Here is a 27,482-nt window from a genome sequence, read left to right as displayed (position 1 = left end):
TTGTTTCAGTCTGCCAAGCTGCAGACTCAGCACGAGTCCAGCATGCAGGTTTTCATAGTGAGAGCTTTTGTCGCTTCCAGAAGTGCTAGAAACTTAATTGCTTTCAAAGGCAAACATGGAATCTGGAGGACCCGGTACAGCCTGCTGAGAGAACATAAATCATGAGATACTATCACGTTTCTGTGCTTGGGCTTGCGTGGAGTGAGTTTGCTTTGGGAGTGAATGCCTTTGGAATACACTGGTTGGTTTTTTGTTGATTCTTAGACATAGCAGTAATTGTTGTTGGCTTTGTTAACAGGCATTTATGTTCTGTTCTGAAATTACTGTTCATGTCTTCTAAAAAGTGTGTAGACAAAAAGAAATATTTGTTCTGCCTTGAAATCATAAAAGCATTTCTGCATTTAAATGCATTGATAGCCTTGATCAAGGTTGTTCCCAGTTGTCATCCCTTCAAATAGGTATGGAAAGAGACCTGGTCAGTTGTCATTTGGCCACTGCTTTTTATCTTTGCCTATAGACAACGCTTAAAATGCCAGTGTTTACTTGTTCCTTTTTTTCGTGCTAGTTTGCCAGCTACTTTTGTCCCTAAGCAAATGAACCATGATGGCAACTGAGAAGAAACTGCCTTTTGTAGATAAGGAGTGGAATTTTCAAATGGCCTTATATAGTATGCTTCTCTCAGTTTTAATTTCCAAAGTAGTCCTTGTGAAAACTTGTGGAGCAGGTCCTTCAGTTGGTCTGGGAGGTTTTTGGCATATTTATCCACAACCCAGTTCTAAATGCAGTTTTCCTCATCTCCTTAAATAATTAGTTGATAGGCTCTCTGTTCATAGGAATACTGTTTTGGTCTATTTTGCATGGGAACTACAGCAGGAAAAGGTTTTAAGGTAAGCCAACCAAATAATCAAGGATCTTTTGATCAGTTTCCATTAGTATTAAACCGGTAATCTGCCCTATTAGATGTTACAAAGGAAGCTCAGTGTTTAAAGAAGATAAATATGCCAATTGACATTCAATATATCTTCTCAAGTCACCAGAAGAAACCTCGCTGAACCTTGTTGGCAGAGGTGCTTTCTGCAAGGGTTCCTAAAAACACCTCCCCAGCTCTTGGCTTAGTTTCTGAAATGCTCTGGCACTGCAGTGGGTCTGGTGCCAGTGCTGAACGCTTGGTCTGGCTCCAATTGGAGCTGAGGAAAGGCTGAGTTTTAAGACCTCTAGGATGCCTTCAGGTCCAGAAGAAACTGAGCACTGGAATAATGTGTCATCCAAACTGTGGTGTATTCCTAGAAATTGATGAATATGCTGTTTTAATTTGGGGAGTTTACATAGTTGAAGTTACTGAGATCTTAATGCTTAGAAGAGAGAATTCTGCAGCTCTTTAAGATTGCCTGGCACACAAACAAGCAAAGATCTAAATTGCTTTGAGCTGCTGACAGTTATCACAGCTTTGTGCAGGCACACCTTTGCTGGTACTGACAAAACACAAATACCAGTTTCACATCACTGTACTCTCCTTGGCTGGTGTATATCTTAAAACATGTACTGTACCTTCACAACTTTGGCACAGAAAATGGAAAGAATGGGTCAACAGCAACAGTAGCCTCTTATCAAACAGTTGGTTTAAAATGCTCTGAGTAAAGACAGAATTCTAAAACAAAACTTGATCAGTTGTTTGAAAACTGGACATTTAATGCATTGCATCACTCTGATCCCAGTCTACTCTGCTGAAGTCACACTGGTGCAAGAGCAGGCTTTGGTCTGTGAGGTGGACAGTAGCAAGGGAAGGAAAAACATCATTTTCTTTCTACAACACTGAGTTCCTCCAAATGTCCTAGCTAACTGAAAAGTCTGTTTTCAAAACATCTCTGACCCTATATGCAAATAAAATTTCTGCGATTTGTGGCTTTTACTAGAAATCATGTCTGTTATGTATCTGTGTGACAAGACACTGGTATATTAGTACTAAATGCTTCCTAAAGAAACTCATTGGAAATCCAGGGTGAAAAGTGAAGAGGCATTGAAAATTCCCCTAATCTGTATCATGGCCCACCATGTATTTCACACAACTGTCAGTAACCTGTAACAGCCTGCCTGCTGATGCAAGTTTCAGATAAAGAGTGTATTGACAGATTTAAATGTATTTAGTCTCCTAAGACTGTAGATTGACATTATGGTGGCTGTTGCCCACTTCCGTAAGCCCTTGCCTTAAAGTATGGAGTTAGAAATGAACAGGCAGACTCTGGCTGGTATCATTGGTGTGGTAGTGAGCATATATTAACTTTACTAATTTGTTGGGAAAAGAAATGTCAGAATTTGACACTCTAATGGCAAATCTATCAGTGTTCTCAGCTGCTGTTAGTGCTGGATTTATGCTCAGTACTTTTGCCATCTGCTATGAAAGCATTGCAGGCTACTAGAGGAGTGGGAGACTACACTGGCTTTGGGAAGCTTTCAGCAGAGCTGAGCAGATTCTTCGATTTGCTGTGATCAAACATCCTGATTGACAGAGTGTAACTTGAGTTCCATTTCTGACTCAGTGACTGAAGTTTGTTGTGAATTCTTCTAATGTGGCATGCAACCTTCTTGAATTAAAAATTACAATGCCTGTGCTCCCCAGGTGCTGCAGAGGTGGCACAACAGCAGCACTGACCGAAATCTCTGCTGTGGGTGCATGTTTGCTGCCTTTCTGCTGGACGTTGCCCCTGCTCTTAAGGGCAGCAAGGCAGGCCTCACAGCAGGCACTCAGCACAACTAACACCTTTGTCACTGGAACATTTTCTCTGATTCTTTATTATGTTTCTGTCACAATGTACAAGGTGATTTGGGTTACTTTTTTTAGCCTGTGACCTGTATTTCTACCATTGTAGGCTCTGAACAGTTTTGTCAGCTCTGGATTGCTTTGTGGCTCTCCTGGGATAGGTGAGGGTCTCCTGTACCTTCATCAAGCACTAACCTCACAGGCATTGCTCGGTAAATAATTCCAATGCAAGGTAAACTTGCCTTGCTGCTGTTAAAATTCTCAGTCTTCTGAAAAGCCAGTAGATGGGGTGTGTGCAATTCCTGTGCAAAATCGCTGTACTTCTCAACCCAAAGATCCAACTGTAGTTTCTACATTTTTATTGCAGAGACTGTTGTTGTTTTTAGCAATGGCTCCCCACATGAATCACAAATTTAAGCAACCCTGAGTGGAAGCACCAAAAATTCTTGATTGATATTTTTGCATGAAGTACTCTGAGCATGATCTACTGTGCACCTGCCAACACTGTTAGGTCTTTGAAAACTGGGTATGAATTTTTATCATAAGCTTTTCTTTTTCTTTTCTTTTTCTTTTTTTTTTTTATGAAAGTATTCATGAACTAGAAAGGTATTGGATAACTGAAAACAGACTGGGTTACCACAGACTTCTGCTTCATTTGAGATTGCAGTATTAGGTATAGATGCCATGGGGACAGCTAAGAAATACATCATGTTTTGTGTCTCCAAGCCCAGCATGTAAGAATAAACATCTATTTGTAGACATGATTCTGTTGATCATCGATGTGAGAATTGAATTTGCTAGCAGTGTAAATTAAAATATTTTCCTCTTGTTAATAATGATCGTGTAAATAATCATGCTAATATAAACTATAGAAAAGATCACTAATCACATCCCAGAGTGGTTTCCTGCCTAAAGGTCAGTTATGGTAGACTTAAAATGGGAAGGAATCTAAAACAGGAGACAAGTGACTTTGGGACAGATGGGTCGCTGAGTTGTTTACCTTAGAGGTCACAGCAGAGCAGAGCATGAACCAACATGGAAATAAGGTGGCCCAAGGTAATTTGTGCCATTCAAAATGAAACTGTCTAGAGATGGAGTCCTGTTAGGTAGGTCGTAGCTGCTTATACCTGATTGGCGATGGAGAAACCTTCAAATGATTTGGTATTACTTAACCAAGGGAACTCCACAATCCATGTCTGACAGGTATGAACTCAAGGTAGAAGTATCTTACCAAGAAATAAGTTAGAATTAGAATACTATATTGAAGTTATCTTACGAGAAGAAGCGTGAATGCTTATGGCAAAGATGCACAGCTGAAGTTCCCTCAGATATATTTGGGAAGAAGTGTTGTGCTATGCACATACACTCTGCTCCAAGCTATTAATGCAATTATGGGAAGGTAAAAATCTTCAAATAGCAGAGTAGCTTCAGTTAATTCAAAAGAAAAGTTTAATAGTGGAATATGACAGAGTCCTGAAGGCACCGGTTTTGTTTGTGCCTGTGATGAAAGGGGCAAATAACACGAACCTGTTACCTGTTACACTGCCTTTCGGAAGAGAACCGCCAGAACTGTGTTTTAATCTGGTGTGGTAAAGTGTGTCCAAAATACTCTGAGTGTTTAACAGTTGCACAAATGATTCACTTTCCTAGCAGTCTGATTTTGTATTATAATCTGTTTCCCTTCTGTCTTTAATGTGCAATTCTGCTGAGCATGCAGTTCACATTGGCTGCCTCGGGCAGACTGCAGGTCAGCTTTTGAATGTAGGAGAATTCATGAAATATAAGTATTTTGTGTACAGTTAATAGCAGTTGCACAAGTACAAAGGCTTTGCTTTATCAGCAGATGTGGTCTAGGTTTACATTTATGTCCACATCCAATCCTTACATTTATTGCAGTCGAGAGAAAAAAATCAGAAGCTTGGTGCAGTCTTTAACAATCTGCTTTGGTAGCTGGCCAGTCCACTTACCCTTGGGTGAAGCACATGGTAGGGTGGTTCTTTCTTCCATTAACTCTTTGATGCTTGGAAACGGGGATGATTCACACAAGTGACAGGGAAGGGGAAATTACTGTAAGTGCAAGATTAGCAAAAACTTCGTACTCACCTTGTGCCAAGCCAGGAAGGGATTCGTGTACTATGGGAATGATTAGATGGCAATGTTTGCTGGACTGCTGTGGCAGACAAAGGATATTTGAGAAGGCGATCCAGCTCTGCTGGAGTCTGCGTGGTAAGTGGAGGGCAGCCTTTCCACTTGGAAACTAGTATTGGGTTGGGCACTTTCTGGTTAAGTCAAAAGGGTTGCTGTTGTTTGCAATAGCTCAGCTGTTTCCCTTGTGACATGGCTGTGTTTCCTCACTTCTTGCCTGAGCTGGTGCTGGAGTTTGGAGTAGAAGGCTCTTTGCCATCATTGCTCCTGTCTGGTTAAGGGGTTTTTTTGTTAGTTTGGGAAGACATGAGGAGAAATCAAATCCATGCATGGAGAAATGGTAATGAGTAGAGTGCAGAGGGAAGGCCACCATCCCTCCTTCCCAAGTGCAGAAATAACCAGTGACGATGCAGGAGCTTGTTTGTAGCACCTCAGCTTGGCCCAGCCAAGCGTCCATCATGTGGTGAGCAAAGAGTGGGGTGGGACTTCCTTGCAAGGTGATCAGTGTGATTTCCTAATGCTGTGGAGGGGAGTCATCCCTGAGGAACAGTAGGAACTTTTTTCTCAGGGTTAAGTACTGTGCCATCCTCCTTTAAACCAGTGAGATGGCAGTCTGGGAGAAGGATATGAAAAATAGATGGGCTTAAATTGAAACCTGGCATCTGGAACAGCTTTGGCAGACCTCGAGATAATACTTCAAAGTTGTTCAGCCCCACAAGGTACAGTATAATTTTCTGCTTGGTGAAGTATTACTTGGGAACTGGAGTCATTCTTGGGGCTTCCTTATGCTGGGCACTGTCGCACTCAGAGCTGACTCTGAGCCTGCACGTTCTGAGCTGCTTACTCGCCTATTCTCTGTCTCCCCAAGTATTTAGCAGTAAACCTTTACCCTGAATTAGTGTTTCCACACTGAGCAACAGAGTGTAAATATACCTGAGCATTACTGAATCTGCTTTTACCTACTGAAATGATACTCCATATTTTAAAATCATTAAAGCTGAAGCAACATAAATATTCTGTGTTTCATGACAGCATGAAAGGAGCATGGCCTCCTAATTACCCTGGTATTCAAATGTGTGCAGGGGCACTTGGAAAGCGCAAGGCTCCCTCAGCTCTCTGCAGTTTGGCAGGTATCTGTCTCCTTACAGAATTGAGTTTGGACACTGAAGAGAAATTTAGCACATTGGCTTATCTATGAATTTAGCATTCTGGCATTGGTGGGGTGATTCCCAGAGTTTAGTAATCAGAGGCAGAGAACATCCTTCCACAAGCAGTGCCCATAATTCTCACCGTCTGTGAAATCTGGACCTGCTTTCACTTTTGGTGGTTTACAAGGAAGAAAGCAAGTCAACCTAGTTCAGTTGTTTTAACCACGTGTGTTTGGAGATCATTCTGAAATATGATTAATATATGCCTGCACGTAGGTAGGATTTCAGGTTGTAAGGTTATTAATTGGTTTTGATGCTGTTTGCTACTTGAATGTTGGTGATTCTTTTATCTAAGGTAAAAAGAACATAATTATTTTTAACTTACAGCAACCCCCCCCCCCCCCGCATTTTCTCTTAAATGTCTTGATATGAAGAATTTTAAACTAAATTTCTGCACAGATACTTTCCAAGAGATTGGCTGTCACATACAATAAAAAACCTGCACTTTTGCAGGGACCCAATGAGACTTTGCAAATTTAGATTTATTCTCAATGTTAAATGTGGTTGAAGATGTCATTTCTTAAACAGCACTTTTAGAAGTAGTTAGCTTAAAAGTGTAGCAATTCAAAGCACAGAGGGAATGATTTTGAAGTGTAAAGTCTTGAAACACAATGCAGAGGTTGACAGTTTCACTGCAATTAGAAGCAAGGCAGGCACAACTCCCACTTCTGAAAACTTTCCTATCGCACTGCTTCCTCTCTTGGCCTAGAAAACCTAAAAAAACCCACATTGAGTGGCTTTGCTTATTGACTTAACATAGCTATACTCAATAGCATTAGGAGACAGAGCAGAAAGGGCTGCCAAATGTTTCTGTAAAGAATAATCTTTACAGAAAGCTTCACAGAGGTATTTTTTTCCACATGCTTTCAATCTCCTGAGAATGCTGGTTTTTTGAGGAAAGCAAGTGTTAGGGTGGTTTGGTTTTTTCTTTTTTTTTCCTTTTTTTTTTTTTTTTTTTTAACAAGGCTTGTTTTGTTAGGAAACCACTCCCTTCTGCTGCTGCATTTAGACTCGCTGCTAATTGCCTTTTTGGTCGAAGACATTTTCCATGAATTGCCACATTCCCCCACACTGTAACAACTTCACACTGATTATGCTACGTTAGTGGCACTTCTGCCTGCTGCCTTTGGGAGGAGTGGCTGAGAGAAGGATCTGGTGTAGCTGGGAAATTGTGAGGTTTACTGGATCTGAGGTTTGTAGCTGCTAAGACACAGCAGAGGCTGTTCCTCCCAGACTAAGGTGGTATAAGGAGGGCATCCTCCTAACTGTGGTGGTATATGCACTGCTCTGTTGTATGCCACTGCTGAGGATTTTGCATAAGAAGTCATGGCAAAGTGGTGTGTGGTGTGTTAGGCTTATATTTTTCACCCTAGTCACACATTGTAGTGGGAAGCCAACCCCAAACTCTGGTGCCAGAGAGGGTGTGTGGTCTTCAAGAGCACTGCTGGCTCACTGAGTTCCTTGGGGTGCCCACCGAGCCCAACCTCCAAGCTTGTCTTTCTCCTATAGCCTGGGGACAGCATAAGCTTCTCCTTAACCCAGCTCTGTCCTCTGCAGCAAAACCTCCTGGATCAACTGTATAAAAGATCACTGCTCACGGAAGCTCGAGCACTGGGTAGGAGAACTGCATGTAGCAGAGTTGTTCAGCACACCTAATCCACTTAAACTGTGGAGCTCATCTCCTGATCTGCAGGCATGCCAGTGCTCTTAGGTGTGATAGCTAAAGAGGCTTTGGCTTGAGCTGCAGTTTCAGGGCAATCAAAACTTGCAGCTCGGGCTCAGGATCTGGTTACACCAAGTTGGCCCTGACCCAACCAAACGTGGTTAAAAGTGAGAAGTTGTGAGAGATAAACCCCTCTACTTAAGCCTTGTCCTAGTTTGGGAGCTGATCAGCATGTTCAAGTGCTTTTCCAGTCTTAACTGCTTTGATGAAAGGTAGGGCTTACTTGGTGTGTGAACAGGGATGAGCTTTGCCAGTAAAAGCCCTCTTTTTAACTAGGATAATTGCATCCACAGGGCTAGTAGTTAACGTTTCTGCTTTAATTGTATCACTGCACATGAGAGTACAGATCTTTTACAGGTAAAACCCCTTTAATTCCTAATGTAGTAAGCATGGTTGGGTCCCACCTACAATGTGGCTGTTGGTCATGGTGCAGGAGGAACAACTGGTGTTGTAACAGGATCTCTGACTACATTAATCTGTTGTCCAGCCTGTGACATATGAGGGTTTTCACCTCAAAGAGGTGGTTTAACAGTTCAGGTCAATCCAATACACCAGTGCTGGCTGCAGGCAAGCCCAGTGTGGAATTTTCTGCCATGTGACAGTTGGCAGGGGTGGCTGCAGCCCACAGGAGCTGGCAGTGGGCACTGCTCCTGCCCTGCCATCATTTGTCTGGGATGAAACCTGTACCCTTTTTTGCTCTTTAGGGGAAGAGAGGGGGGAAGGGAAGTATGAGGAGCAGTGTGTGGTACACTGCTGAGTCCTCTACTGTCCTCCTTGCAGTACTAGAAGATACTCAGGGCAGCTAAAACTTGGTAGTCTTTTGTGAAAAAGGCTTTTAACATTCCTGTTACCAAATTATTAGTAAATTATTATTGACCAAATATAGATCAAATAATTTTCTGCAGCTAATTCTTGCTTACCACAGGGAGGTAGAAAAAGGAGTGCTGCAGTCTTTTGATGCTGGTCCCACCACAGGCAATGCAGCCAGGAACCACCCTCACAGCACCCATGTACCGCTCATACCACTGGGTACAGAGACCTGCTCCCTGCTTTCATTCAGCAGCAGAAAGAGGCAGAAATGAAGGCAGAACTCTGAGTTTCAGGAAAGGGTAAAACTGGTCTGTTGGCATAGAGAGAACCAGGAAACAGGAACACCTGTGTTGCATAGCTTTGGGCAGGTCAATTATCCCATCTCCAGTGAAATTCTCCTTTGCATAAGGTATGAATAACAATACTCAATTTACCTTGCAGGGGTGTTACAGAGTTACAGTTAATTTTTTTACAGTGTTTGTGGTATATAAAACCCTAAATGAGTGCAAAGCATTATTGCGATTTAATTTTATTGAGGGTTAAGTATTGGTGACTGTGCCCAGCTGAGCACTTGGTGGCAGTGAGCGAGGCAAGTGACCAGCAGCAACCATGTTTGGCAGCAAGCAATGGACAAAGAAGGAAAACGGCACTAACTTATTCCAGTCATACCTATTTTCTTTCCTTTCTTACCACTGTACATTTCCCGTTAAGCAGATGAAGGTGCTCAAAATATCAAATTGGAACTCTGTGGTTTAATAGACTTACATTTTACTGTTTAAAAGGCAACTAAAGGGTAATGACATAAAAATTTGTCTTGTAGGAGAATGAGAGAGTGGAAGTGCCTCCAAAAATGCCCTGAATGGTCCTTACATAATATCTTTGAGAAACAGACCATACCTGATTAGTTAGGTGGCAGATTTTTCACTGAGTTAGTAACCTGTCAAGGCTGCTGGTTCCTCCACGTTCCATGCTACTGCTGTTGAGGGTTTTGCACTGGATTAAAAACATGGATGAAAATCACTTGGACATGGTTGGTACCTCACAGCAGCAGCATGAGCCAGGGGATGAGCAGGGGGTTGTGTGCATGTGTTGGGGGGTGCTCCCAAGTTCAAAACATGAGTCAGTGCCAGACTACAGCGTGTGTCTGTGTTAGAGCTGCCGAGTGTAAGAGAGGGACAGACAGCGTGTGTGATTTCTCTGCCTTGCTCTAATTTTGTGGGAAATTGGGGCTTCCTAGCAATGGGGTTACTCTTAAGTGCCAGTACTCCAGCAGGTTTCACGTTGCACCTCGGCGTCCCAGGGATTTTGTTACTGCCTGCTCACTCTCTTCATTTTTATTAGGTGTGAAATGCAGACGCTTGTTCTAATTACCACTGGTAGACGATAGCACAATTGAATAACAGTCTTCTGGTAATCTGGGATAAGTTGCCCTCAGAAAATTGAACTCCAAGCGTACTGGAGACAGTGTATTCCTGGTAGAGAGGAAGGATTTGACCCACACTTTCTCCGTATTTGTTAATTCAATGTCTTTTCTCTGTGAGCGTCCTGAGAGACAGGTCCAGAGGTCAGCAAAGCAGGAAAGGACCTTTCCAGTGTCTTCTTTAAGCTTTGGGTTGAAGTCTGTATTGTACCCTTGTTCTTGTTGCATATGAAAACATTGTTTAGCCCTGGATTTTTTCAGGTTTTTTCCCTTTCTTCCCCAGTGCTAAAAGCTGCCATGGTCACTTACCCAAACACAGTGATAGCATCAGCTCCACATTTAACTTCTCATTTAGTGGTGTTTCTTAAAATAACAATTGCTGCAAGAAAACAAATGGTAGACATGTAGCATATGCTAAACATAATGTTAATTTATTGCCTTTTTTGAAAAAAAAGTTGCAGTATGAAATTTAGGGGGCAAGTCTCAAATCCTGTGAAATTCATGGCACAATGCCAGTTTATTTGAGCGAAGCTTACATTTGTCCCTAAATCTTACAAGTCCTTAACTACAATTTGCTTTCTCACATGCCACTCACCTTTAAGACGATACTCCTTTTTTGGCATTATTAATTATCATTATTGTTGTTGCTGTTATTATTCCAGGAAATCTGTATGGGAGGAACGCTGAAATCTGGTTTAAAAATAGCATTTTCATGTCCTCCTACTCACTGTACTTCGTGCATAGAATGCCTTTTATAAATGCAGACTTGCTGCTTGGCTAGATAAAAGAAACTGTCACTTGATTTCCATAACGAAGTCATTCCCAGGAGGATTTCTTTGTTTTAGCAATAAAATTTTTCTAAAAGGCCTTTTATTTTGCTTGAGAAAGATAACAGAAATGAACTTCTGAGTGGTTATTCCACAAAACAATTAGAAGAAAGCAAGACTGTCTTGATTTGATGTGAGATTTGTATGTGTGTGAATTCCCTTTCATATAAGATGAGAATAAATTCCCAATTGAAAATCAAGTTAGAAACATCCCCCCCCAACAACCTTACACAAACCACTTTTTTCCCCCCCTTGCTCACAGAGATGACAGACATCTTTATCAGCACTCTCCTGCATAAATTTGGTCATATCCTTGAGTTCAGTCCTATTTCAAAAGGTACTTGCATAACTTCTGATTCAGATACTTTCCTGAATTAGATGCAGTCATGGATAATCATTGCCAATTATTACAGTGCATTAATTTCATTACCAGGTATGTTCGTATTCGTGGGGAGGAATGATCTCTGCACGCCGTACTAAGGCTGAGTGCTCCCTGAAGCAGGGACAGTGCTTCAGCTGTGGGTGCTTCAGCTGTCGACCACAGTGCAGGCACAGTCCCTCCTTGCTCACGTGCACCATGCTGCCCTGACTTCTCTCACCATTTCTCCAGCATTTCTCACCCCTTTTCTCAGCTGCTCTGTGTCTCATGACAGCATGACGTTCCTTTTCTCTGAATGCTGAACATGCTAAAGCTTGTCAGAATTACAGCATCAAAAAAGATGTAGGAAGCATATACAGTAAGTGAAAGGTCCTGCTGCTTGTATTTAGTTTTTTTGGGTTTTTTTTGGTTTTTTTTTTTTTTTTTAGGGGCTGGGGAGCCTGTCTCTCGTTTAGACTTTTTTTGAGCCCTGCTTGCATTTTCCTAAGTGTGAATCAAGGCAATTACCATTTCAGGTACTGTAGACAGCATACTACTGTAGGTAGATACACGCAGTTAAGCAAAAGGGAAGAGGAGAAAAAACATTTTCTTTGTAGTCAGGAAAGCCTTTATGGATTTGGCATCATACTTAAAATTGCATTGTATTAAAGAAATGCAACAATTTCGGAAATTATTATTTATAGGAAGATTTGTGAATTCAGGATGTGATATTCTGACTCACCCGACAGCAAACATGTTTGCGCTCCGGCTGGTATGACTCACACTGACATTTGTCTTAAGCGTGGCAATTGTTTTAGCCCTCTGCTTGGTGCAGGATGAATGAAAAGGCTCCCCTGTTGCAGATTTACTACGTGCAGCCACCCTGGTAAATTGCAGGCTCAGCTGTGGAGTATTTCCTGTCTCACACACACATAAACACAGGCACACACACATGCACAAACATACACGTGCACACGCCCCCCCAGTAATGCTTTACTGTTAAATACTAGATTCACAGAAAGGAAATGCATAATTACAGCGCTGCCTTTTGCACCACATAAAGCAGCCCACATCAAAAGACATTTGTCATTAATGTTTCAACAGGTAATCTCTGGAATTACTGCCAAACCGTGTTCCTGTTGCTTTGCGCTCAGTGTTGAAATCGTTGAAATCTTTGTTGTAAGCCAGCATAGTCATCTTAATCCTGCAAAAAAGTTAGTCAATAGCGCCTTTGTTTTCCAGCTTTGTGTTTCACATTGCATCAGCAGTGCAGAAGACGTGGCAGCACTGCAAGCGGGAAGAAGGTTAAGGGTGCGTTCTGGGCTGACTTCCTAAGGAAGCGAAGCTCACGTGGTGGCGTTGTTTGTGCCTGCGCCCGTGTGTGTCCCCCCAGCCTGGCAACTGGTGTAATACGGGTCCTCCTCAACCCAGCATTCTGCACAGGTAGAGGTGATGGGGAAGCTGCTTCCTGAAAACTTTGTGTAAGTAGCTGATGAATAGCTGTGGGCACCTGTGGCTGAACCCAGTGAGGCAAAGGCCATGGCCCAAACTCAAATCTTACTGGCACCAGGGAGTTGGTACTGTGGGCATCTGCTGGAATTACTGCTGCCACCAGAGATCAAGCCTCTTCCCTGGTTCTTTGGGTTGTAGCATTAACAGTTCTCTTCAGGAGGTTTTGTCTCTGGCTACTTAAAGTACTGCAATTAAACAGAATCTCTGCCATTGCTTTTGGTGCTGCTCCTGTTTGTGACTTACAGCATTTGGATTCCCCCTTCAACACCATCCTTGCAGGAGAGCTGTGGCCATTGTATGACAGGTGTCTGTACATGTAATGAAGGCCCTTGAGCTTGTTCTCGTCTGTAGCAAGTTAATAGGGTGCTGCAGTTCTTCAAATATGCAGGAGGCTCATTGTCTCCACTCAGGGCTGAGCTGCATTTTTTGCATAATAGCTTCCATAAAAGTAAAAGAGAAATATTTATGTCATATAGCAGAAGCATCCAGAGTAGTTATTTTTATTGCTTATATCTGTTCAACATTGCTGGCTCGCAGCCTGAATTATTATGGACCATTTGCATTCTTTTCTCAATCTTTTCTGCTCAGAAGACCTGTAGAAATGAGTGTGTTACAAACACACAGGCAATAGAGTTGTTTTGACTTTAAATCTCTGTTTGAGAATGAAGAAAGTTGGCATCCTAGGAGAAATGTAGATCTGTGTTGAAATTCCCTCCCCTCCCTACCAGTATTCCTGCTTTGATAGCCATGAAACAGTGGCAAATAGGGGGTGCTGATGTGAATAAGGTGATGGATTTTTATTAAAAAGTATATCACTGGCATCTGATAGGAGGTATTTGTAAGGTATTTTTCTTCTTAGGGGTCTGTACTGTTGCTGCTTAGACAAAACAATGTGGACAAGCTCCTCTTAGTTTTCTTTTCATGTGGTGGCATTGTGTGTTGCACCCATAGCCCACTTCTTGACTTAATATTTTAATACCTTATGCTCCACTCTTTCTGAGGGAAAATCACATGGAACTTAGAAACTAAGCTCACTAAGAGAAGCACAAGGCTAAGCACAGTCTAACCTCAAGTCTTTTTGGAAAAACTGGATATTAGTGAAATACAAATAAGGAGTATGGTTGTGATTGCTGTTATTTGTGTAAAAGTGATGTCTCTGAGGTCCTAGTCAGATTTGTGTTTGTATTGTTATTAGGCATCATGTAAATTGAGAGTGTGAGTTTGAGCTGTTCTGCATTTTTTCGTGAGTGCGACAGCGGTGATGAACCTGTGTCTGCTTTCCCGTTGTTGTTGAGGTTAGGGAATGGGTAACAAGAGCAGCGGAGCTGGCTTCAAGAGCAAAGTTGCTTCTATGGTTTCCAGATGAAAAGGTTTGGAAGGGCAGATGAGTCCAGTGAGTAGGTCTGAAAACTCTCAGTCTGTTTGTTAACCTGAGCCTTAAGTATTGAAAAATACCTGCTGTGGGTGAAGCAGTGATGAATAATGGTCTTTAGATTAAATCTAGGGACAGGAATTTCTAGATGACTCACAGCTAACATTAGTTGTGCACAATCAGTGGCCATCTTCAGTAGTGGCTCCTGCACTGGAGGGTGTGAGCTGCAGCCTTGCCCTTTCAGCCTCGTGCTGGTCCTGTCTCTCTACTGTTCTCAGATAGATGTTCCCATCCTGCATTTTCCCTTTGGGTGAGCACTCACGTTGGAAATGCACTCACAGGAAAGATGTTCTGGGCTGGGATGCCCCATGTTCACTGAGCTGGGGAAGGCAACATAGGTCCTCTGCTACAAATTGGGGGGCGGATGGATGGCTTCCTTGTCTGAGCCGCATGATCTGCATGCTGTTTTTCTGGTTTAGGACCTGCAGGATATGCAAAGTGCTGACAACTTGTTTTACTGCTCTCATGCACCCAGATACAGTTACTCACCCTGAACAAAGTGGGTGTAACACCTTGTGAAGTTGGGCATTTCACCATGGACCACATGCAAAGCCATGGGAAATGTTTGTTTACATGACAAAGCCATGGAGGATCAAGCTTCAGATGAGGAATGGATGCTAAACAGAAATCAGAGTGATGCCACCTGTTTTATGCATAGTAAACTTCTGTTGTCCTAAGGTGATATTGCTTCACCATAGCATTAAAGTAGGTATAACTAGGATTTAAGTAATTTTTATACTAGCAGAACATCAGCAGCAGCCTTTGTACACTAGACAAAATGTCAGAAGATTTTCAGATGGGCAAATTTTGGCATGGCTGGTGTAGAGAAGCTTTTATTAACTTGAAGTCTAAAAGACAGTAAATTTTTGGTTGGCTTGTGGTTTTTGGTTTTTTTCTTGTTTGGGTTTTTTATTTTTTTTTATTTCCATTAGAATCTTTTCTCCTTGTGTAAAGTCAGCTAAACCTGTTGAAAATAATTTAGAAGTTTTTTCCTGACGTGATAGATGATACACACATTAGGTAATTGAAATCATGCACGCTCCAGGAAGATAAAACCTCTCCTTTCCCATTTGCGGTGAGGCAGGATTGAACCTGTCTAAAACTATTTCACGTAGAGAGAGAATAAAGCAGGAAATGAATTATGGTTTTATTTGAGTTGAAGGATTAGTTGTGGGATAATAGTGAACAATGGAACAACTTGGACGCAAGGCTGCCGTCTCTTTAACAGTTTTATTAGCTTATGCTGATTTGTGAAATCAGGAAACCAAATTATATCATGCAAGAGGGCAAGGGATGACAATTAAAAACCTGCAGGAAAGGACTAGTAAAATGGTAATCTCTCACTGCCTGATCTTCAAAGCAAGGTGGTAGAGCGTGACCTTTTCTTGGAATAAGTACAGGATATTGCATGTAGCCAACTTCTGGTTTTCAGGTGTTGCCAATTTGCAGTTGCTCACTTGTACTACAGTCCTTATTTGTTGATTGCCCTGGGGTCCAATTTTAGTCTCTAAGTACTCCCAAGAAGTACTTCCATGTTCTTTGATTTGATACCTATTCATGTCTCAATTACACTTCTAATCTGTCAGCACAGTGTCCTTTTTAGCTTTCAAAGACAGGGCTATGCTGTGGTATTTGAGTAACCATAGTGCTGTGGGACCATGGAAAGCAGCTTCCTTGGTAACACTTCCCATTGATAGCGGCGATGTGATCGGTAACCATGTATGTGATAATGATTTGTTGATCATGTTGAAACGTCAGTCGCAAAGTCTGGTTAAGACCTAGTTGTACTGCAAACCAGCTTTCTCTGCTGCTCCCTCCAAGTTATGACTGCTTTACATGTTCCACGAAGAGCATGTCATCATAGCCCATCAGATCTGCAGAGCAGAAAGATTGTCCCAGTTAGGGACTGAGTGCTCTGCTCTTCAGGTGAGAGTTGGGGTTCAAGAAGCACTATCTGTCTGTGCATCCTGAATTTTGTGCTATGTTGTCTTTAAATCTTAAGCATAAGAGTGCCTGGGAGCATTTGCAGGCAGACACTCATAGAGTGAAGTGCCTATGGATTAGGTCAAGGGAGCAAGTTGTAGCAAATTAAACTAGCTTGTGAATTTATAGTACATCATCTGCTCCATAATAACTGGCTGTGTGCATGGTACAAAGGCCCTGTGGTAAATACAAGGTCTCTTGCCCCTTTTTTTGCCTTAGGTGTAGGCTACCTTGCTTCGTGTCATCTTTCCTGTGAAAGGTCTCCCATCTTTCTGGGGAGAAGGTATCTGCCCTGGAGTACCACCACTGCACTGTATTGCACAGGTGCTGCTTGTGGCCTGTTCCTCTGTCCCTGTGCTGGCAGGGGGTCTGCAAGACACATTCCAGGCTGACAGCAAGATCCCTGCATAGCTAGCAAGGGGCCTCTCTCCTGATTCAGTGATCAAAGCCCTGGTTTGGGCAATCATAGCCTTGTTAAACAGAATCAAAATCCTAATCCCACTTGTTGAAGTTAGTGGAAGGACTTAGTCACTGAGTGTGGTGGGTGTCAGCCCAGGGTTATGCAGAGCTGACTCCAGGGAGGCTCACAGGAGTCTGTCCAAGCAGGAGTTTGCAAGAAGTAAACTTCCCTGCTCTTACTAAAAATAATTGGAAGACATCTATTTTTGCTGGAAATGTTAAATATTTTCTCATAGTCATTTGGATGCCATTTGCAGGTTCCCTTGAATGCTGAATTGACAAGAAGTAAAGATTAAAAATTGCAACTTTTAGGGTTGCCAAATTACTGGGGAAAAAAACCTCATAAATAACTTGCAAATGCTGAAATGTTTCCTTTTAACACTTAGAAACAAAATGTTTTGAGTATTTTGAGCACAAGTGGAGTTTTTTTGATTGTGAGATTCACATAATTTAAAGAAAAATAAATGGCTTGAAAATAAATTGGTTTGCGTTTCAGCAAGGTTTCAAGGCTTTTTTTTTTTTTTTAAGTATGTCTGCATTATTTTTCTCTCTTTGGTCTACTTTCTAAAGTTAAAAATCTTGTGAGACTATGTCTGATGGTGTGTTTCTCTGCCAGATAAGCAGCAGAGTCCTACTTCAGCAGAGGAGAGAAGCTGTTGACCAAAGTCCTGGAAGTGTAGTCAGGGCTTGGGTCCTTCATACGAAGGCTCTTGATGTAGTGGTGCCTCTGTTACACAGGAGTTGTAGTTCTTAAGAAACTACTGTGTCTTAAACTGGGGACATCTTTGTAATAGGTATCTTGCTTTGCTACAGTCCATCAGGGAGAGGACAAAGACACATGTACCTTGAGACTAGTGGTCACCACCATCATCATTGCCAGGTGCCTGCCCAACTCCCAGCCAGCTGGATGCTGGTTTACAGACACTGCTCTATGAGGGCTTAGCCTTAGCCAGTAAATCCAGGAGTAGTCTTAAACCAAAGCTGGATCAGCTGGGCAGATACTGCCTTGGCCTTTGGAAGGTTTTATTGTTGTTGCTTTGTATGTTCAACTGAAACAAACTGTCCTAGGTGTAAACTTTTTTTGAATAGCAACTTTTTTTATCATTGCATTGCCTTCCCTCTGCTATTCACCCATGAACTGCACTTGTCCATCTGTCTGACTTGTTTCCTGCCTTCACGTAGTGTGAGATTCATCTGCATTCATCTGTAGCCATCTAATCTGAGCTCAGTGTCTAGACTCACTTTATGGAGAGAACCAGACCTTTCTAGAGTGATTCATTCTGTCCTAAAGCAGATGCTTAAGATAGGTCAAATGAATAATTTTCTAGATTGCCTCGTTTCCTCCAACAAGTGAAGAGAGTTTGCACTGTCTAAGGCGTAGACTTTTGTTCTGCACACGTTATGGGTTTGAGGACATGGATTCCACCATAAGGCTGATAGGATGGAATCCATGTGCACAAATACTGAAATTACATGTGAAATGTCTGAGGAGCCTTACATTAAGGAGATAGGAAAGGTTTGTGGCACAAAGTGAAACTAAGAATTTAGGAAGCACAAGGAGACCGTGGGAACCTGGCTCAAGGAAAAAATGTTCAGTTTGGCGCAGGTGGAAATATACGCTCTATTTTAAGTATTCTGTGTGGGGTTCACATAAAAATGAAGCCCAGCAGTTTCCTCAGACCCCAGTAAAAAGGCTGAGGAGAATCTGATACCTTGTATAGTAGGTAAAAAAAAAAATAAAGAATTGGTCCACAAAGAAATTTTGTCAAAAAAATTAATGAAAGAACCACATAATATTAAAAATCTCAATTATGAAAAATACTTCCTACTGAGGAACAGCAAGAGTGAGTGTGTGTATTTTTGGTTTCAGTACTCCTCTGTTACAATATTGCAGATAACCATGGAAATAGATAGGTGTTTAGCTTCCCTTAGAGGAGTTCATTGAGGACAAAAATCTTCCTGTGTGGATCTGTCTGCACATTGTGGACTTTGTTTGCAGACACTTTTCTAAACAGCAGCTCCAGGTAGTTTTTTCTTTCTCTTGTTACAGCAGCGGAAGTATCTAAGAATTATTTTAATTATGTATCTGCTTCAGCAATTCTGAACTGGGGTTTAATTTTTTCTAATAATATGTACAGGGCAAAGTACTCTTCCTATCCTAGATCAGTGTTTGCCATACACTCACTCCGTACTGGAATCTCCATCTTGGGAGCTCATTAAAAACGCATTTGCTTCAAGGAGATGTAGGAGTCAATTGTTCATTTGTTAAACAGTTCTATGGATTTTCCTCTTTTTAGTCCTTGCTTTCCTTTCTTATTTGGTTTTGCTTTTGTTTTACAGCTCTACCTTACTTTATTTGAAAGAGGAAAGCCAGTGAGGACCTGTGAACAATCCAGCAGCTTCTGAAAAATCTTCATGCTAAAGGATAATCCAGAATTCCCTGAAGAAGAACATAGTGAATGCTGTGAGTTCCTAGCAGTGATAACAAGTACTTCCAATTGTGTTTTTTGGGAGGTAGTGTCTGCCCTGTAGTGTTTGGTCTCTTCCCTGTGATGCACTGAGCACCAAAGGCAGGTGTGTTTGGGTTGAGCTGCAAAGATAGACTTGAATTTCTCTCCCTCTTACTTTTTTTTTCTTTCTTTTAATGGGTTTAAGGGCAGACTAGTGTTATCTAAGAAAAGATGATGGGTTTCTTTTCCTTGGACTGCTACAGTTATTTGTCATATTGCTATTGCTTTTTAGTTAATTATGTGAGCCTGCATTGGAAGGCCATGTGACTGCATAGCCTAACAAGAATGAGAAATACTATGGATAACAGTTCATGAGTCTACAGGTTAGATTCAGGAGTTTTATACATGCTTATATAATGGTTAAAATTATTTGACCACTTTCAAATTAGAGGAATGCAAATGTGGTTATTTCTGCCTGGTATTCCAAACTCCTGTTGGTCAGTTTGTTATATTAGATTGAGTATTTCCAATACAAATGTTCCTCTCAGACATTTATGTTCATAGGAATTGGAGTAGCACACCTTTCAGAGGGAAACACAGTCAGTCAACTGAGACCTTGATTCAGTTGTGGTATTAATAAAAGAAAATGTTCCCATGAGGGATGGCTAAAGAGAAGGTATAAATATTTTTATGTTCATTGTTTTTCTTATGAAGCCCACTGCTTTTCTGGGTTGAAATGGGCAAACATGCAGATCAAATGTAAACATTCTCACAAAAAGAGGAAAACAAGAGTTCTCTGCCTGCCAGGTTTTAGAATAATCCTTATTTTTCTCTTAAGAAAGAACCATGGGGATTTCCAAGTTAGGCAAGTTAGTATTTAAATTCTTACGCCCAAAGTGTACAGTGGTCCTTCAAGATATTAGTCATGATAAAACAAGCTGCAGAATCTTCCGGTTTGAGCAAACTAGTTTGTGCACTTTCCATTAATGTAGTAAATAAATATATTTCCTGGCATGCCTTCTAGCTCCTTCAGAGTTGGATGCCCTCCTTTGTGCTGCTTTTCCCTTTGGGTTCAGGCTTCGGGAAGCAGATTCAGACAGAGTCTAAGCAGTGCTGCCTTCCCAAGAGCCAGTTGCAAAATAAATATTAGAGAGGACACTGAAAATTTTTTGTCATCTCTTGCCTTTCCCTCCTGCTTTGATCTACAGTGAAATAGTTAACAAAGCTGACATTTGGAATTGTTACTTACTAGTTACCACTAAGCTGCCAAGTTAGTAGCTCATTAAGAGACCTCTGAGACCTGGAGCTTTTCTCACTGTCTATGTATCCAAGCAGACATGGCCATATCAGCTTATTCCCACACTTCGAAAGACCACAAGAGCTTACTTTGCATGCTGGCATCCTAGAAAAAGAGAGGACACAGCCTTAAAAAAAAAAAAAAAAAAAAAGTAGTAATAATAATAATAATAAACCGTCCTAGCATGCAGAGCTGTTGGGATAACAGGAGATGTTCGTTCAAGATGTTGCAATCACCACCACTGATTGCAGCAGCAGCATCACCTCACATGAAGAAGAGCATTCCCTGGGTCCTGTAAGGTGTGCCAGATCAGCCAGATAAAGTGAAGGAGGCAATCATCAGCCATTACAGGGGGCAGAATATCTGTTGAAGATGCTGTCATTGTGATCCTTACATTCTGCCCTGTCCTAAACGATTGAAAATCAGCCCACTTTAAGAACAGTGTGATGTTCTGCTATTGTGGCGCCAAAACCCTGAATTACATTCAGGAGGCCTGGGTTTGTGCAGAAAAAGCAGCACTCTTCTCACCAGGTATGGATGGGAGAAAGTGTTCTTGAGAATGCCTCTTACCCTAGCATCCAGGACTGGTTCCTTTTGAGGAATCATTTGTAGGTGATGGAGAGCTTTTTAGCAGTTCCTTGAGAGTGTATTTTGTCACCTGGCTTCTGCTTGGAGGGCACTGCTGCAAGAAGGAGGCAGTCAGCCAGGCTCCTCCTCTCCTCTTTCCTTTAACCTCTTAGGGAGACAAGAATACCAGAGGTGAGGAGGTACAGTGTTTCTCCTGAAAGGAAATCCTGGCATACAGTGATTTTACTGAAAAATACTTCTCTCTCTTCCCTGTGTGCAGAGTGTTGTCATGTTAAGATGTGAGGAAAACGATCAAACCTTTCCCACTGCAAGCAGTAGCTGTTTTCTTCCCTTTCTGCTGCCTCCTCCTGCCACCCAGGCAGATTTCAGAGGAAGGGGAGTGTGAGGAGGGAGGGGTGCAGTAAATTGGGACCAGTGTCTTGCATCCACCTAGAAACTGCCTGTTTACTAAACAGTACAAATTTCTTGCTTCCTTTTCCCTGCTCTCTTCATTTGGATGAAATGCATTTCTGGAATAGCAGTGCTTGTACAAATCAAGTCCATATTCCACTTCTGGGGAGAAAAAAAGGGCTGTCAGGAGGGTTCATTAAGGAAGAACGTTTATTTTAGCAAGGTTAAAAATGAAGCAAGACAAGGCTCCTTTGCTCTTGCTGGAGGTGCCTTGTGTATTCCAGCATACAGTTTTATAATTTTCTGGTAGGATGTAGGTATCCTGAGGTTTTTTTTTCCATCCTGAAAACATATGCCACAGCTTTTTTGGAGTGCTAGCCACACAAGCACAAACACATTCTAACAGGAGCAAGGAATAAACTCTTCATGTTCCTCACTCGCAGGCATTTCTTCACATTCTTTTTTTTTTCTGTGCTTATGTGAGAACCTCTGGCACGGTTTGTGGGAAATGGAAAATAAATCGCTAAATCCAGTATGTGTCAATAACAGAAACGTGTTTAGTTGATCTCATATCTATAACTGTTATTTTGGGCGAACTGCAGATGGTAGGATAGTAAACATCCCCATTTCTAGCCCAGACAGGCTTTCTATGCCCTGCCTTCAGTGGGAACCTGCTGCTGTAAGGGCTGACTCCGGAGAGGGTCCTGGGGGACTGCAGTCACACATGGCTTAGCCCCAGTTCCATTCCATTTTTGAGCTGCTGCCTTCTTTCTCTGTTCCTTGGCCCTCCTTGCTTCCTTTACCCTGGGTCCTGTCTCCTATGTACTCCCCCTCTGGCTGCCGGCTGTTTTTCCTGGCACGTGGAGCTGCGATGGGTCTGGGAGCAACAGCTCCTGTAGCTGATGTCAGTGCTGCTTCCTGAGCAGCCTGGCCAGGCTGGCTGCAGCCCAGGCACACCCTCTCCCCAGAGCATCACCTTCTCCGCCTGCCTGTCCTGCTGCTGCGGCAGCCCTCGGGGAAGAGGCTTGTGCAAGGATGGAAATTGAATGTTAGCGAGCCTTTTGCAGCAGGTTTCTGTGAGCGGCCATCTCCCACGCCTGGAGCCTCAACGCCAGGTTGGAAGTGATGCCTGGTTTCTGTTCTGAGCTGTACACACCTTGGAAGAGCGATGGGAAGCTTTGACACATGCAGTCTTAATGTTTCTGGATGTCTTTGCTTTTGTGTCGCTTTGGTATCTGTATGCTGAATCAATTCATGGTTTTTTATGGAAGTTACCAGGCTGCTGAGAAAAGAGCAGAGCTGCATGTGTCCATTCTTCCAAACAACAGCCCAGTACATGCCACTCGGTATTTATAGTGAGAGGGAAAAAGGGAAGAATCGTGTTAATCTGAGAAATGTCTCTCAGAAACAGCAGTAATTTATTCCTAGGCATTATTCTTCATTAAGAGCTACAGACAGCTGCAGCTTCCCTTTAAATAGAAATTGCTCTCTGCAGGCATGCTATACATAGGGCTTCAGGTTTCTTCCATTTCTCTGCCAAAAAATGAGAAGTATTTCTCACCAAATAAATGTTTATTCAGAAAGGCATATTTCCTGGCTTTTATTTCACGTCACGGGCTTCCGGCAGCCAGGCAAGAACAGCTCAAGGCTATCGTTTGGGAGAGGAAACTGAAACAGTTTGAGTCTCTCATGGGGCTTCCAAAAAAAGTTTCTGGCCATAACTCTGGGCCTTCAGTTTACTTTAGCTGTTGAACATTGGATTAAAATGGATGTTGCAGAAATCCTGCAGGGCAGGTGTGTCTGTGCAGATGTAAAGTGGGTGGTGGTAGGTGTTTCTATGCATCAGACCAGCTCACCCCCTCTCCTGGCCTTGAAGCCACCACTGTCCTCAGACTGCATGGGTGGCAAACTGGCCTTGGGAGCTGGCAGCAGCTGGGCTGTTTTGTTGGTGGGGGATCCCCCGCACGGTCAGTGTATGGACACCTAAGGGACAGCAGGCAAGAGCTGGGCTGTGCCTGCTTGCACCTGCCACCCAGCAGAGAGGTGGCAGGGTGGCTTCAAGTTCTGCAGAAGGACATGCAGCGATGAAGCTGTAAGCCACCAGTGCTCCTCAGGACCAAATGCCTTTTTATTCATATCTGTGCAGCTTCCTTGGATTTACCTTTCTCTTTTCTGCTGGCTGGCTCCTCAACTCATGATTTCCTAAGTTGTCTTTTCCCCGCTATCTTTTCCAGACTGAACTGCTGAGCTTCCTCTCTTGTCTCCAGGGCTTATCTGCTGGACCCATTCTTTCCATTCAGTGTGCCAGCCCCTACCACTCCAATAGGTGACTTTGCTGTTGTTGTAGCCTCAGCTGGTTGTCTTTCGTCATCTGTGGCTATGGTGTTCCTGTCAATATATGATGTTTTTCTTCTCCACATCTCCTTCCAGTTCTCCTTGCACTCCTAAGTTTATGGCTTATAGTATGCAGTCCATGTATTAAAATAACTTTTAGTTAGGTCATTCATTACTGTTTTGCTTTCCTCTCGGCCAGTATAGGTTCCAGAGAAGTGAGAAGGTGTAATTTCTCAAGGGCTAAAATCCAAGTCTTTGATAGGCAGGCATGATGCCTGGGCCCACTACATGTTGCTACTGGTTGTCAGCTTTGTAAAACTTACCCTGCAGAGCAAAGAAATCTGGGCACAAAGATTGTTCTCTTCTCTATGGTGGCAAGCTGTAGTTTCCCAGTCTGTTCTGCCTTCCCTTCATTGTCTTCCAAGCAAATGGCTGTAAGATTATGACTCCCATGTTTGGACTGAGAACAGCTTTTGCCTGAGCAAACAGATTTCTCTTTGGCAGTCACTTTAACTGCTGCCCCAGCTTTTCGCTGTCAGCTTTGTTTCATGATTTGGCATTAGAGAAGTCCAGGCGGTCCTAGTGCACAGTGCATTGGAGCGAGTAAACGCAGCAAGGCAGGCAGGTGAATAATGCCTTTGTTAATGATTACAATACCAGTGGTGGTGCATGAAACCACAAAAAGCATCTCCTGTAGTTCAGCATTGTAGCTTATGGTTGCTTATTTTTAACTTGGTGGTTCCAACTGGAGAAATGTCTGGTCCTTGCTGGCAGCACTGCTTGGTCCAAGAGACGTCCAGTGAAACCAAGAAGAAGCATTGGGAACCAAGCCCAGCCTTCACAGGTTTATAGCATGGAGTGAAAGCTGCCCTACTATTTGTAGGTTGTGTCTGGTGTGAAGCTGATTGAAACACAGGTATCTCATGCCTGTGAGAATATTTTTTCCACTTTTCTTACACTTCTTGTGTTTCCCTGCTGCTTTCTTGTGCTGCTGCGATACTTAGCATCACTGGTGAGCTGGTTTGCTGTGCCCATGATGACCCTAACAGTATCTCATAACCTGCCAATGCTTCTCTCAAAGCTGATAATGTTTGTGGCAGCAGCAGCAGCAAGAAGAGAATATAAATTAAGCTCTCCTACAGAGGAGGTTTTTTTCCATTTTCTGTTTGGAGTGCGCATTCAAAAGGAAAGGCTGCTGATAGTGGTAAGTTAGTTAAGAGGAATCATGAGCCCTTTGTAGCAGAATATTATTCTGAACAACTTGTTCATTCATATTTATTTCAGGTTTGTTTGCAGTCTGCTGGGCATGTTGACCCTGGATGCATATTTTGGGAAGGAGTATCAGATACTTTTATTCAAACTGGCTGTATTGATGCTATCAGTGTTCCTTCTCAGTGAGTTTTATGTTTCTTGTTGTTAATCAGCTTTGCTGTTTCAAGCATCACACTGATGAATGTTTCAGAGGCACCTGATGGCACAAAGTTCAAGAGGAAGAAGATAAGCAACTTGACAGGATTGCCTTTAGCTTCTTTTCCTGTTGAGGTGTCAGAACTAGAGACAGACTAAGGAAACCGGAGATACTTTTTTTTATTTATTTCGAATGAGTTTTCCTGGCAGCTTTTTAAATGAAAGAAAAACCCTCCCCACTATGGCAAATAAAGTTTATTGCAATAGTGCAACTTCCTACCAAGCTGTTGCACTAGTAATAGAAGAAATCTGTTTGGGGAGTGAGGGCTGCATTAGATGAGGGGAGGAACATTATTTGTGGTTTTCTGTGCCAGGCAACCTTCAGTCAGAATTGGGGTGGTGATTTATAAATTCCCTTTGTCTCACTTCCAGCGTTTGAACTGCAGTAAATCCTGCTAAAGCATTACAAAAGCTGTGTCAGTTGAAAGAAGCTGGGCAACATGTGGGTTGGCTTCCCGGACAGGGGTACATTTGTGAACAGAGCTATGGAGATTCCTTGCAGCAGAAGTGTCCTTAATGGAGGCAGTGGGCAAATTGTGCTTTAAGCCTTCAGGTCACAGGAATTTGTCTCTCTGGCAGACAAAACTTGTCTTCTCAGCAGCTTGATTTATCATTTCTGATGCAAATAGCTGACAAAAAGAAACTTCAGGTAGCATGAACCTCTGGTGAAGTAAAAGGGAGTTTGATACTCGGTGGAGCAGCAGGAAGAGCACTGGAGGAGCTGACACTTTTCATATTCACAGTTAAAATGTTTTGGGCCTACTTTACATTTTTTGAAAGGAGTATTTTTTGTTTGTGTTTTTGTAAAGCTGTGCTCTGCAAGTGACTTTGTGAAAGAATCAGCTTCTTATGGGGAAAAGAGAAAAAATAATGTCTCTTTGTCACTCAGTCATGTACTGCTGCCTTTTGAAATGGGAAGGTCCTTGTAACATATTTCTGAGTTAAGACATGTCTGTTAATTCCACAGTGCAAATTACCAGGATCCTTTTTACTTTTACCAGAACCATTAAAATGTTTGTATAACTATCTTTATTCATCCTGAGGGATAGCCTGCAGAGCAGTCAAGGAGATATAAGTACAAGCACTTCCTTCTTGTTATCATTGACCAGTCAAACCAGTTCAGCCGAAGTGATTTGGCTTAGTGAGCAGTTCTGTTGCTCCTGATGGCATCCGTAGAAAGAGTGAGTGAGCTGTAGAGCTTTATAAGTCTTCATTATAGGGTGAAGTCTCTTCTTAAATTAAATGAAGCTGTCAGGCTTCATTAGCTCTGGGTTTTCTTGTTGTTATTATTCTAATGTAATTATCACTTTTCTTCAGTCAGCCTTCTGCTTGCCTACTTCCAAATAAACTCTTTCCATCTGGAGAGTATTTTGAGATGGGGTAGGTACAGTGAAGTAGTGAAACTATTCTCAGCATTGTGTTCTTCCTCTCCTTTTCAACTACCTTGAATGCTATACAAGGAAATAGAAATAAACAAATACTCGGCAACCATAAGAGGATCCTCTTATCCTCTTCCCTCAAAAAAGATCATGCAGAGGAAGATTGTTGAGTGTCTGTCTAAGCACATGCCATGGGAGAAAGCATCATACATTGATATATAAGATCCCTGCAGTTCTTTGCTTCAAAAAAGCAGCATTAAGAACTCAGGAATCACCCCATTCTGCTCTCACATGACAAGACACGTTGCTTCAGCAGTAAGTAGTTCTTGGGCATAATGAAATACCTGCTGACTGCAGGGAGTAAGAAAGGCTCAGTCACGATGGGTACATCTATTTGTGCATCTGAGCCCTGTGCAGAGATTCCCAAGCTGACAAGGTGCTTTGCTCAGGCTAATTAGCCCTGCTTCTCTCCTTACATCTTCTCTGATTATGCTAATTAGACTGAGCAGGGTGCTGCCTGACCCTGGTGAGAGTCAAACAAGTGTGTCTGTACAGCCTTGCCCTGCAGTGTAGCCTCTCAATGCCTGAGCCCGCTAGGCACAGACCCACGAGTGTGTGCCAGTGGCTGTGCAGCCAGCACAGGTATTCTGCGGTTTTACTGTACATGCTATCAAGCGTCACTCAGCCCTGGGCGGCTTGCTGGGACTGCAGTCATGGTACTAAGTGGTAGGAAAGATCTTGAACAGCTCATAGCCTGTAGCCTCCTTGCTCTCAGAAAAACACATCCTGCTGGGTGTCTTCGGTCCTGTTTGTTCTGTTGCACGTGAATGACTTCCCTGGGTCTGGAGGTGGTGCCCTGGAGCCCCGAGGGAGTTGGGGGTGTTGTGTGAGGGGACAGAAGTACCAAGCCAGACAACCAGAAATGGTGAAACTGAGGAATAA

The 27,482-nt window shown here is 42.5% G+C and overlaps 1 protein-coding gene across 14 annotated transcripts in view; it reads left to right on the top strand.

Moving 5' to 3' along the window:
- The window catches only part of ATXN1 (ataxin 1), a 343,223-nt gene that overhangs the window by 231,465 nt on the left and 84,276 nt on the right, over nt 1-27,482 (top strand). For 13 of the 14 annotated variants that reach the window (XM_069008042.1, XM_069008041.1, XM_069008043.1 and 10 more), the window contains one exon: nt 18,976-19,099. The gene's annotated coding sequence lies outside the window, so the exon portion shown is untranslated. Of the gene's footprint in view, nt 1-5,435; nt 5,623-18,975; nt 19,100-27,482 lie in introns of those variants that run through there. The other variant, XM_069008053.1, reaches the window with a different exon arrangement.

The sequence above is a fragment of the Aphelocoma coerulescens genome, chromosome 2 (assembly GCF_041296385.1).
Source record: "Aphelocoma coerulescens isolate FSJ_1873_10779 chromosome 2, UR_Acoe_1.0, whole genome shotgun sequence".
In the NCBI taxonomy this organism is placed as follows: Eukaryota; Metazoa; Chordata; class Aves; order Passeriformes; family Corvidae; genus Aphelocoma; species Aphelocoma coerulescens.
Note: the sequence above shows the minus strand (reverse complement) of the source record. Positions and strands in the feature narration are given on the sequence as shown.